The following is an 18,795-nucleotide window of genomic DNA, read 5'->3' on the forward strand; positions in this document are numbered from 1 at the left end:
TAAGGACATATCTGAAGTGATGAAAAGGTGAGGATAATGACTCCGCATGTCGTGCTCGGTCTCCCAGATCGCCTCCTCGACAAGACGACCCCTACATTGAACCTTCAGTGAAACAATGTTCTTTGATCTCAATTTCCGGACCTATCTGTCCAAGATTGCCATTGGCCTCTCAATATAGGTCAAATCCTTGTCCAATTGGACTGAGATGAAGTCTAATATATGGGACGGATCACCATAATACTTCTGGAGCATAGAAACATGGAACACCGGGTGAACCTCCGATAGTCTAGGTGGCAATGCAAGGTTGTAGGCCACCTCCCCCACTCTTTCAACGATCTCAAAAGGACCGATATATCTAGGGCTCAACTTGCCCTTCTTCCCTAACCTCATTACACCCTTCACGGGTGAAACTCGGAGCAAAATTCACTTTCCAGCCATTAATACAACACCACGAACTCTCCAATCGGTATAAATCTTTTGTGTAGACCGGGCAGTATGAAGCTGATCCTGGATCTACTTGACCTTCTCCAAGGCATCTCGAACCAAATTTGTGCCCAACAATCTAGGCTCTCCCGGCTCAAACCAAACAAATGGAGAACGACATTGTCTCCTATACAGGGCCTCATAAGGAGCCATCTAAATACTCGATTAGTAGATGTTATTGTAGCAAACTCCGCAATCGGCAAGAACTGATCCCAAGAACCCCCGAAATCCATAACACAGGCACGGAGCATATCCTCTAATATCTGAATGGTACGCTCGGACTGCCCGTCCGTCTGGGGGTGGAACGCTTTACTTAGCTCAACCCGTGCGCCTAACTCACGCTGCACAGATCTTTAAAAGTACGATGTAAACTGCGTACCTCAATAGGATATAATAGATACCGACACGCCATGAAGTTGGACAATCTCGTGGATATAGATATCAGCCAGCTGCTCTAAAGAATAGGTAGTCACCACCGGAATAAAATGAGCTGACTTGGTCAACCTATCCGCAATCACCCATACAACGTCAAATTTCATCAAAGTCCGTGGGAGACCAACAACGAAATCCATGGTAGCATGCTCCCATTTCCATTCGGAATCTGAAGTCTCTGAAGCAAACCACCTGGCCTCTGATGTTCATACTTCACCTGCTAACAATTTAGGCACCGATACATATACTCCATTATATCTTTCTTCATTCTTCTCCACTAATAGTGCTTCCTCTAATCCTGATACATCTTAGCGGCACCCGGATGAATGGAGTACAGCGAACTGTGGGCCTCCTGAAGGATCAACTTATGTAACCCATCTACATTGGGCACACATAACCGGCCCTGCATCCACAACAATCCATCATCTCCGGTAGAAACATCCTTGGCATCGTCGTTCTGAACTGTGTCATTAAGGATAAGCAAATGGGGATCGTCATACTGACACTCTCTGATGAGATCATATAAGGAAGACCAAGAAACCACGCAAGCAAGAAACCTGGCTGGGCACCAGAATATCCAATCTAACAAACTGGTTGGCCAAAACCTAAACATCCAGGGCTAGTGGCCTCTCTGCTGCCGGTAGATATGCCAAACTACCCATACTCTCCGCCTTTCAACCTAAGGCATCGACTACCACATTAGCCTTCCATGGGTGATACAAAATAGTGACATCATAGTCATTAAGCAACTCTAACCACCTCCACTGCCGCAGATTAAGACCTTTCTGCTTGAACATATGTTGTAGACTCTGGTGATTGGTATAGACCTGACATAGAACACCGTACAAGTAGTGCCTCCAAATCTTCAAGGCATGAACAATAACTTCCAATTCCAAGTCATGGACAGAGTAATTCTTCTCATGGATCTTTAGCTGTCGAGACGCGTAGTCAATCACCCTACCATCTTGATCAAAACCGCACCAAGAAAGATACGTGAAATATCACAATAAACAGTGTAAGATCCTAAACCCGTAGGAAAAACCAACACTGTGGTTGTAGTTAAAGCAGTCTTGAGCTTTTGAAATCTCACCTCACACTCCTCGGAACATCTGAGTGTAACACCTTTCTGGGTCAATCTTGTCATAGGTGCAGCAATGGATGAGAAACCCTCTATGAAACGACGACAATACCCTGCGAAGCCAAGGAAACACTGAATCTTAATAACTGAAGACGGTATGGGCCAACGGTGAACTGCTTCAATCTTCTTTGGATCTACCTTGATCCCCTCATTCAACACCACATGACCCAAAAATGCCACCGAATCAAGCTAGAATTCACACTTTGAGAATTTTGCATACAACTTCTTCTCTCTCAAGGTATGGATAACGATCCTTAGATGTTGCTCATGATCCTTCCGACTATGAGAGTACACCAAGATGTCGTCAATAAACACAATGAAGAATGAATTAAGATATGGCTGGAATACACTATTCATCATGTGCATAAATGTTGCTGGGGCATTGATAAACCCAAATGACATCACAAGGAACTCGTAGTGACCGTACTGAGTCTTGAAAATAGTCTTTAGTTGTTGATACCCTGACCTCAAATCTATCTTTGAGAACACTCTGCCACCCTAAAGCTGGTCAAATAAGTCATCAATGCACGGTAATGGATACATGTTCTTCATTGTAACCTTGTTCAACTACTGATAATCAATACACATGTGCATAGAATCTTCCTTCTTCTTCATAAACAGAACCAGAGCACCCCACGACAAAATACTAGGACGAATGAAACCCTTATTAAGCAACTTTTGCAACTAGTCCTTCAACTCTGTTGATGCCATGCGGTAGGGTGGGATAGAAATGGGCTGAGTGCCCGGCAACATGTCAATACCAAAATCAATATCCCTATCAAACGGCATGTCCGGAAGGTCTACTGGAAATATATATGGTAAGTCTCTCACTATCGGAACTGACTCGACGGTAGAAGTGTCAACACCGACATCTATCACAAAGGCTAGATATGCATCGCTCCCCTTCTCGACCATTCGCTGAGCCTTTAGAAAGGACACAACCCTTCTAGGAATATAGTCTAATGTACCCCTCCACTCCAACCGTGGTAACCTTGTCATAGCTAATGTCAAAGTCTTGGATTGACAATCCAGAATAGTGTGATAGGGCGAGAACCAATCCAGGTCCAAATTCATATCAAAGTCTACCATATTGAGTAGCAATAGGTAAACTTTGGTCTCAAAACCACCAATAACAATGAAACACGACCGATACACATAGTCCATAACAATAGAATCTCACATATGCGTGGGAACATATATAGGAAAACTCAAGTCTGTGGACCAGGTGGAATCCGTGGAGCCTGAGTAGTCCGTGGAGGTGCGCCCCTCCTGAGTCTAGGGCAGTCCCTCACCATATGATGGGTATCATCATACTCAAAGCAAGATTTCAGTGGGCGTGGCTTCTGAAACGGGCCCTGGCCTAGTCAGTTAGACTGATCGCTGAAGGCACCCTGTGCATGAGGTGTACTAGAAAGTGGCTGAGCAAAATATGCAACCTGAGACCTCATATTAGCCGGAGTACCACTCGAAGTTAGAAGTGATGAATTAACTGGACGGCTCACATAGCCTCTACCATGACGGGATACAACTGGGGCGCGGGTACCACTATATCCTCCAGAGTCTCGAGGCCTCTTGGCATCCATGTCCTCCCTCTCACAGCCCCACATACCCTCCAATATCCGTGCGATCTCTACCACCTACTGGTACAGAGTATCTATCTCCAGCTCTCGAGTTATGCTGAATCTAATACCATAGTTGTGCCCTTCGATGAATCGACGGACTCGCTCTCTAACTGTAGAAATCAAAGTAGGTTCATGTTTGGACAACTTACTGAATCTAATGGCATACTCTGATACTGTCATAGCACCCTAGCATAACTACTCAAACTACGTGCGCCATACATCCCGAAGGGTCTTGGGAACAAACTCTCTCAAGAACATCTCTGAAAACTGAGTCCATGAGAGTGAAGCTGCAATGACTGGGATGCCCTCCTCGCTAGCTCGCCACCGCTAATACGCTGCTGCTGACAGCTGGAAGGTAGTAAAAGAAACCCATCTTGTCTCCATAATACCCATGGTGCAGAGAATACGGTGGCACTTCTAAAGAAAACCATATGCATCATCTGCAGCTAGGCCGCTATAAGTAGGAGGATAATACTTCTTTAACCTCTCAAGTCTAAGTTGCTCCTCCTTAGATACCACTGCCCTAATCTCGGCTTGAATTGGAATAACAGGCTGCGCTGGCATAATCTCTAGGACCTAATCAATATGGAACTGATGCTATGAAGTACGGACCGCGGGAGTCTGAGCTCCTCCCCCAGCCTGAGATGTGGCTGGTGCAAGTGGAATAAACCCCCCCTCGAGCTAGAGTACCGAATATGCTCAAGAACTGTTCTAGGGTCTCCTGAAGTGTAGGAGTGACAACAAGTGCTTCGGGTGCCTGCCCTCCAACTGGAGCTATTGGTGGCTCCTCATTGCAGCTCGGACAAGTGCTCTAGCTAAACTATGTGCCCCTCCTCGGCCTCTACCTCGGCCTCAGTCTCTTGTGGCTCTAGCAGGGGGAGCGGGTGTCTAATCGTCGGATGCAGCAATACGTGTCCTTACCATCTGTGAGAGAATAGAAAGTCAAAGATTTAGATTTTGATGTCAACTAATTCGCACGATATGGAATCAAAAAAGTGGAAGTTTCCTAACAGTTTCGTAACCTCTCGAAGATAAGCGTCTCCGTACCGATCCGCAAGACTCTACTAAACCTACTTATGACTCGTAATACCTATGAACCTAGAGCTCCGATACTAACTTGTCATGACCCCAATTTCCTCATTAGGATGTCGTGATGGCACCTAGTTTCTAAGAATAGGTAAGCCTAATAATTAAGAGAATATGACATAAATAAAGGCTGGAAACATGATAAAAACTAATAAGTCTCATACATATCTCAAAACTAAATCACAGCTACAATGCTCCCAAAACCCGGTAATACTGAGTTATAAGCTCTACAGAATGTTCCAAAAACATATACTACAACACTGTCTAATAAGGAAACAACGATACTGAAAAGATAACAGAAGTTGACTCTAAGGCATGTGAACGCCGAGCAGGTATACCTTGAAGTCTCCGAGAAATAGCTGCAAATCAATCACTAACGTCCAACATGGGCGAACGTATCTGGATCTGCATAAAATGATGTGCAAAAGCATAGTATGAGTACACCACAATGGGACCCATTAAGTATCAAGCATAACCTCGGTAGAGTAGTGATGAGGCCAGGTCAAGACACCTACTAGGATAAGATAAACAGAACATAAATATAATAACTAGATGAAATGGAAAAAGTAGAGATGAATAATAAAAAACAGTTTAATAATGTAAACTAATGACAGAAGCGTAATCATAAAGACAACGGGAAGGAAGCAAAGAAGGGTAATCACAATTAATCAAGTATGGAGGAATCTAGTAAGACAAGGAAGAATAATAGCAACACGAACTGTTCTACCAATAACTCTTTTTCATATGAAATGCATAACAAGAATCACAACCGAGGTATCACCTCATTTTCACATTTCTCAATTTCAATCACAATCTTTCCTTATATCACCACCCGTATTTCACAAAATTATTTTTTCCGAAATAGCTACCCGTATTTTATACCACCTTATCACACCGCGTGGCTTCAAGTAGTTCTCCTACTAGCAATACGCGTATCAAGCCCACCTTATCTCACCGCATGCGTATCAGCCCCTAGCCTTATACCATCTCATGCGTATCAATATCACAACATAATCACAACCCGCACCATAAATGCACATATGCCACAATTTGCCAAAATAATCAACAATATCAGTGTTTCCACAAGAAATAGCCCATGGCTCAACCACAATGTATACAGGAATCTCAACAATATTAAAAATAAATGTAAATTGCTCAACAAGAAAGATATCTCAACAATTAACAACTTCAACTGAATGTGATAACGTTTTCCACAACTTCAAATGAATGTGATAATACTTTCCACAACTTCAACACTAACAACTCAACAAGAAGATATTTCACGTAGTAACAATTCGAAATACAAATAATTCAATAATTAAAGAGTAACAAGGCAATAAAGAAGGAATGACTTCAACTAAGTATATAAGAGCAAACAACAAGTAAGAGGTAGAACAAGTGTTAACAGTGACAAATAAAGCATGTAAGGGTAGATTAACATATGTAAGAGTTGATTAGCAATGAGAGATATAACATGTTATGACAATTCAATTAAAGGCATCGAAAGAGTCTAAATAATCTAAACCGGTCAAATACCATATATAAATCGTGTACCCACTCGTCACCTAGCATACACGGCTTACACATAACACAAATAACACAATCAATCCCAAACCTGAGGGGTAGTTCCCCCACACAAAATTAGACAAGATACTTACCTCAACTAGGCCAACTCAATCCTCGAAAATAGATTTTCCCCTAAAATTTGCCTCCACATGGCTCAAATCTAACAAAATTTAACTTAATATCATCAAACAATACAAAGGAAAATAATTACAATAGATAAAGTTATGATCTTTACACTTTTTCTAAAAAGTCAACAAAAGTGAACCTCGGGCCTCGTCCGGTCAAAATTTGGGTCCAAGGGTAAATTTTGGTTACCCATAACCCCATGAGTCCATATATGTAATTAGTTTCAAAATACGAGTCCAAATCGACTCTCGAAATTCAAATTCTCATTTTTCAAAAACATTGACAAAATTTCTCAATTTTTCCTCTTTGATTTACATAAATTTGATGTTAAATCTAAGATATATTGATGAAATATAGGAAATTGATTAGAGTAGCTTACTTAATGTTTGTAGATGAATATCCCCTCTTCAAATCGTCTCCTAGCGAGTCTAGGGTTCTAAAATATGAGAAATGAGATGAAATATCGACTTTTCTAACCTTATGTCCAATTGCAGTTGTCACAATTATGACATGGGTTCGCAATGGTGAACCCTCGCAATTGCGGCACTCGCACTTTTGAGGGAAAATCTTGCAAATGCGTAAATGGGTTCGCAAATGCGAACACTGATCCCTTCGCAAAAGAGACACATACATCGCAAATGCGTAACTAGCCCAGGCCAAGCCAACTTCGCAATTGTGAACCAGGCATCGCAATTGTAATATATGTGTTCTCCCTACTAAGGTCGCAATTGCGACCCTAGTGTTCACAAATGCGACACCAGAGGCATCAACACACTAGATTATTGTTTTCAGTCCAAAATATTCTGAAATGCGTCCGAAACTCATCCAAGCCCTCAGGGCTCCAAACCAAACATCCATACAAGTGTAAAAATACCATACGAACTCACTCGCATAATCAAAATACAAAAATAACATCTAGAACTACAAATTGGATACCAAAACGCATGGATTAGAAAGTAAAGTTCAAGAACTTCTAGAATTGTAACTAAGCATTCGAATCCTATCAAATCAACTCCAAAAGATACCAAACTTTACAGACAAGTTCTAAATATCATAATAGGCCTATTCCAAGACCCAAAATCAAATTTTAAACCCAATAGCCAAAAGTTAACCTACGGTCAAACTTATAAACATCAAATTGTCAATTTTCTGCAAAATAACACAAATCAACCTACGTACTTCCGAATTCGATTCTGGGCATACGCCCAAGTACAAAATCACGATACGAAGCTATAGAAGCTATGAAAATACCGTTCAGGGGTGGTTTTCATAAAAGTCAACCATTGGTCAACATAAACAACTTAGGCTTCTAAGCCAAGATCAAAGGGTCCAGATCAATCCCGTAGGTCATAAAATGAAAATTACACATGTGTGAAGTATCAAAAGGGAAAACATGGAGCAATTACACAAAACGACCGATTATGTCGTTATAATTTTACTCAATTGAATTATTTTGAATATTCCTACATTTAATTAGACCAAAATTGGTTCCATGGATCAGTTGGTTGTATGGTCTGACATTTTTTAGCTTATGTTAAAATCTGTCTAAAAATAAAATACAGAAATGACTTATTAACCCTTTGTAGGAAAAGAGGAGCACAAAGGGCAACAAAAAGAGCTGCAATAAGTTAGGAGGAGAAGAGGCAACAAGGTGGAATAGCAAGCAGGCAACAACTGGAGTAGTATTATTGGAATCCCATACTCAAATCTTAGAGGAGGGGAGTAGGAGGGACTGCTTTGCAATAGGAATGATGAAGCTGGGAATTAAGAAGAGAATGGAAGGACATATAAAATGTTGTGATCGAATCCTTAGGGAGGAGGTCTTAACATATATTTTTTTGACTAACACAGTGTTCTGTTTTGTAGGAAATGTTACTGTAACCATGTCTCACTATGTGCTCATTTCTAGGAAGGGAATTCACATGTGAGCACAAGCATGAAAGAAGGGAGAGTCTCTAGATGTCTAGGGAATGCAGGCCATGTTTGGACATATCGGCGGAGTATTGAAATTGATCAGTACTACCCTAGACTGATAGTTCCTAAACAAAGCATATGTATCTGTCCTATGATGGTACAAGGAAGGAGCTATCACCACTGGAGATGCAAGCAAAGGCTGTCCAGATTTTGGAATGAGGTAGGGTCGAAAACACAAAACAATGGATGCTGGGCACTGAACGACTACTGAGACTACATCCGTATCAACATGATAATCACAACAACTTGCCTACACATACAGAGACTAACAACAGATGTTATTAGTAGGAAGATATTACATGAATCTGGCTTCACTCTTTGCCTCATCTAGTTACTAGCTAGGCAAAATGACCAGAGTGGAATGAGATATACAAACGAGCACCAACAACATCCACTATCCATCACTCACCATCCAAGTAGCCTCAAATCTCCCAACACACACAGGATTCTGGAAGCACATTATTTCTGCCTAATGTGTTTGCTTCAGTTTGCAGGTCTGAATATAAATCCATATTCTTGATGCAGCTACAAGGTTTTTGGACCTCTGGAACTGGAGCAATGTTTGAAATGTTGTTGAGGAAGGTCAAGCTCAACTATTTATGCACAACAACTGTCAACTGTACTACCTCAATAAGGCAGCAAACAGTATACAAAAGGTGCACACAATTGGAAGATATCAACACACTTATCAGCTACATCATGAAACTGTCTTACTACATTTGCTCAGACTTAGTAGAGTCAAAATGTCAACTGGAGTAAATCTATTCACACCAAATGCGAAAACTGCTGCTTCATTATGTTATTGTTTAAACACACTATAGGGTTTTATCATTATCCAATGGTATTAGTGTGCATGCATGCTCAATCTGGAGATGAGAGAACACTATATGGTCCTTATATCACAAAGCATGTAGTACTATAGTCGGTATGCATTCATCTGCCACTATTGCTTCCATTACAACTGCTACACAGCCAAATACAACATGGAGTTATCAATAGGGAAGATCTCTAACTACAAAAGAGGCAAAAAACAGAAGATCAAGCTTCACAGCTTCGCACAACAATTGTCAGTTGCTTCTGCTGTCTTGAAGGTTTACTGTTTATTATTTTTTATTCAATCAATACCCTGTAGTATTAGCATGTTACCATGCTCATTCTGGGTGTTGTTCGAGAGATTACATTCTGGAGTTACCAACATGGAAGATCTATAACTACAAAAGAGGCAAAAAAATAGATTCGCAGCTTCTGTACAACAACTGCCAGCTGCTCATGCTCAACAAGAGGGCTGCTCAGCTGCAACATAAGTATATGGCTGCACATATGATCAGCCTTGTGGTTTCACATGGCATACTACAAAACTGCTGCTTGAATATTTCTATAGTGTAGTGATTTATCATTGTCCAGTGGTATTAGTGTGCGCGCATGCTCAATCTGGAGATGAGAGAAAGCTATATTGTCGTAATAGTTCAAGCACACAGTACTGTCACTTTGCTGCATTCATCAACTGCATGCAGAGTCCTCATTGAAAATCCATTTGAAGATCCATTGAAGCAACTCTGTTGCTGAAGTAACGCAGGCCCAAAATGCAGATGTTCAAACTGATTTGCTTCACAACTAATGGATTATACATATCTATTCCTCTGGATTGCAACAAATGGCGTCTGGTGAGCTTTGGAGGTGCTACAAGGAATTGTTTGCAACAGGAATGTGAATTCATTGTCGTCGGCAACAATTGGATGTTTCAAATTAATATATGTGTACTTTTCAATTTTTATTATGCTACTGCTACACTATATTTGGTAGCAATAGCCATTGAATTTTATTGGCGTATTAATTGTTTGTAGTTCACTTGAACAATATATAATTTCTATCTAATTTGGGATTTGTTATATATAACAGCTACTAGGTGAATAAAAAAAAAATCGTATATGTTTCCTTGTTCTCTCACGATAATGGAGCTAAAGATTTTAATAAGAGGATTCAAAAAAGTATGAATGCCATACTTTGAAATTCGAAAACAAAATAGTTTTTTGGTCACTTTTACTGTTACACCAAAAAAGTTTCTTATGTTAAGGTAATTCAAAAATTTATAGTTTCGTCCTATTTTATACCGTATAAAATTTAGATAAAGGATATTCAATTGAAGTCTTCGATGTATGAAATACCCCTTCGGTTGTAATGGGAAAAAATAGATGAAATTGATTAGAACAATTTGTAATGCTATTATTATTATTATTAGCAATAAATAAATAAGCCCCTTTCGGACCATATTGCAACTCCATTCCTATCTCAGTCTATTTCTATTTGCCGTCCTTGACCCCTAATCCCTTTCTGTCCATCAATCTTCTTCCCGACCCCATTGGCGTATACACATACGTTGTTCTAATCTATGATTTCCCTTGCAAAATTATATTTCCTATTTTGTGGGTTCAATCTTGTATTTAATCTTTTCCATATCTTTCGTAACTGATGCAGTTTCATTCAAACCCAATATTTTCAATGCGAAGAATAGACATATATGTAAAAACTCTCAATAATTTCAACAAATATTTAATTGTATTTATTAAATTTAAATTCTGGATCCACCTTTAATATTCTCGGCTAAGGGGTTGGTCTTCCTTCTCATATGTGTAGTCCTCTCATTTCGGTCGCGTTCATGTCTTTTTGTCCTTGTGGCTTCTTTTAACTGAAAAATAAATAAATTAATTAAAGGACCAATGGTCGATTTCATATTTTTAAGCTTTTGGTATTCTTAAGATACTGAGATGTTTTCCTTTCCCATAAAGCTGCAAGATATTTTTCTCTAATATTTGTCCTTTTCATTTGCCGAACAACTCTTTGGAGTAATTGATAAAATGTAATATTATATATGACAGGTGAAGATGGTGGTGACAAATTCAATGGTTGAAGAATATTGCCATAGTAGTTGCAATTTCTTTAAAAAAGAGTGAACTGCTCTAACTAAATAGACCTATATATCATGTAATTCGAGAAATATCCGAGCCGTTCTTTCTGGTTTCTAAATGTTTTATTACAATTGTATACGGTAGAAATCGGGTTCGTATATTGTATGACTAGTCGAGACCGAAACGTGATGGGTCGGAGCTCGACCCCGGATTATATCGAACCCAGGCGCGGAGTTGAATCGTTGAGCTCGTGACTCTGGGACCAAACAAGATAGAGGGAACTTTGTCGAGCCAAATAACGGAAGGCCGAAATATCCGCGATCAGTTGGAGATCACGGTGAAAATCTGGGCACGTATCAAGGAGAGGTCAATTAATTAGCAAATCACGAGATTTTTACCTTTTATAGAATTATATCAAGAGTAGGGCTCCCCTACTATAAAAACGGAGGTCTGATCATTTGTAAACAACATTGTAACAGGCATCAAAGAAGTAATATATTGATCATTTCTAGTTCTTGTTATCTTGTTAACTTGTTCTGTGCATTTTCAAATTCGAGGGCGACCAATCTTCAAGGCTAAGACTGTTCAATTTCTGTGGTTTGCATTTATTTTCTCGTGATTAATTTCAGTATTGATCTATTTTCTCAACTTGTATCAAGTTATATCATGTATACTTAAAATCGCGTATAAATTCAATTGTTATCCGATTTTAGGGTAAACAATTTGGCGCCCACCGTGGGGCTGAGGATAATAGTGATTATTTGGTACAAATCTCTATAAGCTATTTGAAGTGTCTTTGATTCCAGGCTAAAATACAAAATGTCAAATTCCCAATCAGTACCTTTGCATGTTGACAACGAGTCCGGTCACCAAGATAAAAATAATAACATAGCACCCGGTAACGAGATACCACCTGCTGATCTCGCTGGAATTCCGATCATAGATTCGATTGATACTAATTCACATGTGGCTATCAATGCAATCTTGCCTAGTGACCTCGAAAATAGCATTCGTGGTGGAGCCTGATTGGCAACTCGAAACATACAAAACGTTGAAGGGGACGGGATCAGTCTACGAGTGATCTTCGAAATGTTGCAGGCACAAAAGGTGGCAATAGCCCTGTTACAAAACTAAAACTGTGCACCAAGAGGGGTTGAGTCCGATCCTCCCCGGGAAGTCACCCGCAGGGATCAACCGGTCACAGAAAGGTCAAACGAAAATGAATCGGGGGCTAACCCCGAGAGTATAAAGAAGCTCGAGGAATTGACGAAGCAGATAGAATCATGGGCGAAGAAGATCAAGGACAACGATAAAAAGGTGGAGACTTACAATTCCAGGGTGGATCAAATACCAGGAGCACCACCGATATTCAAAGGCCTGGATTCCAAGAAGTTTGTGCAAAAACCCTTTCCCCTGAGCGCGGCTCCAAAACCGATCCCCAAGAAGTTCCGCATGCATAAGATTCCTAAGTACAATGGAACGACTGATCCAAACGAACATGTCACCCCTTACACGTGTGCCATCAAAGGGAATGATCTAGAGGATGATGAAATCAAATATGTCTTATTAAAGAAATTCGGAGAGACCCTGTCTAAGGGAGCCATGATATGGTATCACAATTTACCACCTAATTTTATTGACTCTTTTGCTATGCTTGCAGATTCTTTCGTAAAGGCACACGTTGAAGCCATCAAGGTCGAAATCAGAAAGTCGGACCTTTTCAAGGTAAGGCAAAAGGACAATAAAATGCTTAGAGAATTTGTATCTCGATTCAAAATAGAACGGATGGACCTACCACCGGTCGCTGATGATTTTGCCGTTTAAGCCTTTACCCATGGGCTCAACGTTCGAAGCTTGGTGGCTTCACAGTAGTTGAAATAGAATCTGATAGAGAACCTAGCTGTTACTTGAGCCGATATGCACAATCGGTACCAATCAAATATCAGGGTCGAAGACGATCAACTTGGGGCTCCTTCCGGGTCTGTTTATCCCATCAGGTCCGTCGACAAAATCTAGAGAGATATTGACCGGGAACCAAGGTCGAATAGAGATCAGTATCATCCATATAACGGGGATCGGAGAGGCAACGACTCCGGGAGAAATTCCATAAAAACGAAAGGAGAAATAATCGAGGTCAGAACAACAGGGGACTTATGACCAAAAATAGCTTCGACAGGCCCATCGGGCCCAAAGACGCACCAAGACTATAGGAATACAACTTTAATGTCAATGTTGCTGCTATTGTATCAGCTATTGGACGAATCAAAGATACCAAATGGCATCGACCTCTACAAATCGATCCAAACTAAAGGGATCCTAACCAGATATGCAAGTATCACGGCACCCATGGTCATAAAACCGAAGATTGTCGACAACTGAGAGATGAAAAAGCTCGTTTATTCAACAATGGGCACCTCCGAGAATTCTTGAGTGACTGAGCCAAGAATCATTTCAGGAACAGGGATTCAAACAAACACGCAGAGCAAGAAGAACCTCAGCACGTCATTAACATGATCATCAGTGGGGTTGATATCCCATAGGGACAGATGTTGAAACGCACCAAGGTATCCATCACTAGGGAAAAACGAAATCGAGACTATGTGCCGGAAGGAACTCTATCTTTCAACGATGAGGACGCAGAAAGGATCGTACAACCCTATAATGATGCACTGGTAATATCTGTACTCATGAATAAAATTCATGTTAAACGTGTGTTAATTGATCCAGGTAGATCAGCCAACATCATTCGATCAAGAGTCGTGGAGCAGCTCGGTCTACAAAACCAAATTGTACCCGCAGTCCGAGTCCTGAATGGATTCAACATGGAATGCGAAACCACTAAATGGGAGATAACATTACCAGTCAGTGCCGCCGGTACCATACAGGAAGCCAAGTTTTATGTGATCGAGGGTGACATGAGATACAATGCCCTATTCGGGAGGCCATGGATTCACAACATGAGGACAGTACCTTCGACCCTTCATCGGGTGTTAAAATTCCTGACGCCAGAAGGGATTAAGACGATATAAGGGGAACAACCGGCCGCAAATGAGATGTTTGCAGTCGATGAAATAATTCTGATATCAACACTTACAGCATCAAATGAGCCAAGGTCGGAAGCAAAACAAGGGACCAAATAGCAATTACCGGTGCTAGCCTCGACCCAACCAGACAAGCAGGGGACTGACGAAGACGATGATTACGGGGTTCCTCAATCCTTTATAGTCCCTGATGACTCCGACGCTACCAAATCAACGGTCGAAGAGCTGGAGAAGGTCATATTGATCGAACATCTGCCCGATCGGAAGGTATACTTGGGCACGGGGTTACCTCCGGAGCTTAGGAAAAAACTTATTCAATTTTTTATATCTAACATGGATTGTTTTTCTTGGTCCCATTTCGATATGACATGGATCCCACCAGAGATCACCACTCACAAGCTGAGTCTGGACCCAAAATTCAATCCGGTTAAGCAGAAAAGGAGACCCTAGTCCAAGGTCAAACATGCTTTCATCAAGGACGAGGTAACTAAACTCCTTAAAATAGGGTCCATCCGGGAATTCAAATACCCTGAATGGTTAGGGAACGTAGTAGTAGTACCTAGAAAAGGGAACAAACTAAGAATGTGTGTGGATTATAAAGATTTAAATAAGGCATTCCCCAAAGACTCTTTCCCTTTGCCTAACATCGATCGCATGATCGATGCCACGGCCGACCACGAGATCCTCAATTTTCTCGATGCCTACTCAGGGTACAACTAAATATGAATGAACCCGGATGATAAAGAAAAGACCTCTTTCATCACTAAGTATGGCACATACTGCTATAACGTGATCTCATTTGGGTTAAAAAAATACTGGTGCCACTTACCAACGCCTAGTAAACCGGATGTTCAAAGAACAAATAGGGAAATCCATGGAAGTTTACATTGATGGTATGTTAGTTAAGTCCCTGCGAGTGGAGAACCATTTAAAGTATTTGCAGAAAACCTTCAGCATATTGAAGGAGTACAACATGAAGCTGAATACGGAAAAATGTGCGTTCGGAGTCAGATCAGGTAAATTTCTCAGGTTCATGGTATCCAACCGAGGGATCGAGATCAACCCCGAAAAGATCAAATATATCACGGTAGTGGACAACGTGAAGGGCGCGCAAATGCTAACCGGGCTTATTGCCGCCCTGGGACGATTCATCTCAAGGTCCTCCGATAAGAGCCACCGATTTTTCTCGTTACTAAAAAAGAAAAACAACTTCACATGGACCCTGGAATGCCAACTGGACTTGGAAGAACTTAAGTGATACCTATCGAGCCCACCACTGCTTCACACACCGAGGGTAGACGAATAATTGTACTTGTATTTGGCAGTATCGGAAATAGCGGTAAGTGGAGTCCTAGTTTGGGAGGAACAAGGTACGCAATTTTCAATTTATTATGTTAGCAGGACCTTGGGTGAGGCTGAAACTAGATATCTCACCTAGGAAACTTGGCGCTCGCTCTGCTAAGCGCCTCTTGGAAATTGAAACTATATTTTTAGTGCCATCCTATATGTGTTATGACAATTTACCCATTACGAAATATAATGCATAAACCCGAACTCTCGAGACGATTGGCCAAATGGGCCGTAGAAATCAGTGGGTGTGATATTGAGTATCAACCCCGGACAACCATTAAGTCTCAAATTTTGGCAAATTTTGTGGCCGACTTCACGCCGGCTCTGATACGCGAGGTAGAAAGGGTGTTGTTGGTAAACTCGGGGACATCTTCGGGAATCTGGACCCTCTTTATGGATGGTGCCTTGAACGCAAAGGGGTCCGGACTTAGCATCGTACTAAAGCCACCCACAGGCAATATAGTTAGACAATCTATTATAACTGTGAAATTGACTAACAACGAAGCCGAATATGAGGCCATGATTGTAGGTCTCGAACTGGCCAAAAGCTTGGGGGCAGAGGTAATCGAAGCTAAATGTGACTCCCTACTAGTGGTGAACCAAGTCAATGGAACGTTCGAAGTTAGAGAAGAATGAATGCAAAGGTACCTAGATAAGTTGCAGGTAACATTACATCGGTTAAAAGGGTGGACTTTGCAGTACATACCTCGAGATCAAAATAGCAAGGCTGATGCCCTTGCAAACTTAGGGTCGTCGGTCGAAGACGACAAGCTCAACTCGGGGGCAGTCGTACAACTCATGAGATCTGTAGTAGAAAAAGGTCACGCCAAAATAAACTCAACAAGCCTAACTTAGGATTGGACAAATAAATACGTAGAGTATTTGAAGACCGGGAAAATTCCCTCAGATCCAAAAGAATCGAGATCCCTGTGCACAAAAGTAGCCCGCTTCAGCTTATCCAAGGACGGAGCCTTGTTCAGAAGTATGTTCGATGGCCCGCTAGCAATATGTCTGGGACCGGGAGATACCGAGTATGTTTTGAGGGAAATCCACGAGGGCACCTGCGAAAATCATTCAGGCGCCGAGTCATTGGTTCGAAAGGTAATCAGAGCCGGCTATTACTGGATCGACATGGAAAAAGATAAGAAGGAGTTCATACGAAGATGTGATACGCCAACCCGGGGAACCGCTACATTCAGTTTTATCACCATAGCCATTAATGAATTGGGGAATGGACATTGCCGACCCCCTTCCATGGGCACCGGGTAAGGCTCAATTCATATTGTTTATGACTGGCTATTTTTCTAATTGGGTTGAAGCACAGGCGTACGAGAGGTTCAGGGAGAAGGAAGCCATCGACTTTATTTGGGACCACATCATATGTCAGTTCAGAATGCCATCCGAAATTGTATGTGATAACGGGAAACAATTTATCGGCAGCAAAGTGACCAAGTTTCTCGAAGACCACAAGATCAAAAGAATCTTATCGACACCTTATCACCCTAGTGGGAACGGACAAGCCGAATTGACCAACAAGACCATACTCCAAAAACTTAAGAAAATGTTAACCGATGCCAAAGGAAATTGGAAGGAGATCCTGCCCGAAGTCCTTTGGGCATATTGTACGACCTCGAAGTCCAGCATCGGGGCCACTCCATTCTCATTGGTTTACGGTGCCGAAGCTCTAATACTGGTCGAAGTCGGGGAGACAAGTATCAGATTCCGATATGTAACAAAGGAATTAAATGACGAGGCCATGAATATGAGCCTGGAGCTATTGGATAAAAGGCGTGAGGCCGCCCTTGTTCGAATGGCTGCCCAAAAGCATCATATCGTAAGGTATTACAATCGAAGGGCCAGCCTTCGATACTTCAATATCGGGGACTTAGTACTAAGGGAGGTCACACTAAATACCTGGAATCCGAACGAAGGGAAGTTGGGTCCGAACTGAGAAAGACCGTACCAAATTCTCGAGGTAACTGGGAAAGGATCCTATAAAATCGAAACGATGAACGGAGAACAACTACCGAGCAATTGGAACATAGCTATAGCTCACCTAAAATGATATTATTGCTAAGGTATGACCTCATTCATTTTCTTTTATCTGTATTTCAGACTAACACTTGCAGGTGATAGGCAAGAAGCAGCACGAAGTCTTTAGGTCCGAAAGCACGCATTGCACTATTTTTTCCCTTGAACCGGTTTTGTCCCAAATGGATTTTTCGACAAGTTTTTTTAACGAGGCAAACAAGTAAATCGCTCTAATTTAGAATCGAAGGCCGGCAATGAACCGGTAACAGAAATCAAAATAATATTTGAGGCCTCACTTCAATCAGCCTCGAACACTGGGGGCATTACCCTCCGATGTCAACTTTAGCATGGAAAGAGATTTCAGGATTAGAGGGTCTCGATTTATAGGATTCAATGTAAGGGCCAACCGGTCGAATGAACCGTTCCCACATATACTGCTCGAACCCTAACGAAAAACATGTACACATACATCCTTATTACACATAAGAATAAAGAGAAGTTTCTTCTTTGCAACCATCTTATATTATAATATATCTTAAAATTTCTTCTCTACATTCCTTAAAGAATTTCCTACTTCCGATCCCCTAAAGGTAACAAGACCAAGGGCCACTTATAACCAGAGTTTGAATAATCACTTTCTTACTCGGGGACTGCCGTTCAAAAATAAACTCGGACGGCCCAAGCCGCTAGGCCTCAGAGGCATAAGACCTATTACGCAACCCCCGAATTTCAAAGGCCACGGCCACCCCCGCTCGGGGACTGTTATCTTGGGCAAGCCTGGATAACTCGGGAAATCGATTCTAATGGGCGGCTCCCGAACTAAAAGGCTACGGCCACATTAACACTGCTCAGAGACGTCTGAGACCCATAACAAAAACTAGGCCTTCAAAAAAGAAAATGTTTCATAACCAGTTCTAAAGGCTGCCCTCGGCGAACTATAATCTCAGTTTCTTACTTTGGGAGGAAGTTTCCGGTAACACCGAACCCCCAAATAATGCCTTACGTAAATGCAAGGTTTTGTTTGAACTTCCGAATATAAC

Source organism: Nicotiana tomentosiformis, chromosome 8 (assembly GCF_000390325.3).
Source record: "Nicotiana tomentosiformis chromosome 8, ASM39032v3, whole genome shotgun sequence".
NCBI classification, from domain to species: Eukaryota; Viridiplantae; Streptophyta; class Magnoliopsida; order Solanales; family Solanaceae; genus Nicotiana; species Nicotiana tomentosiformis.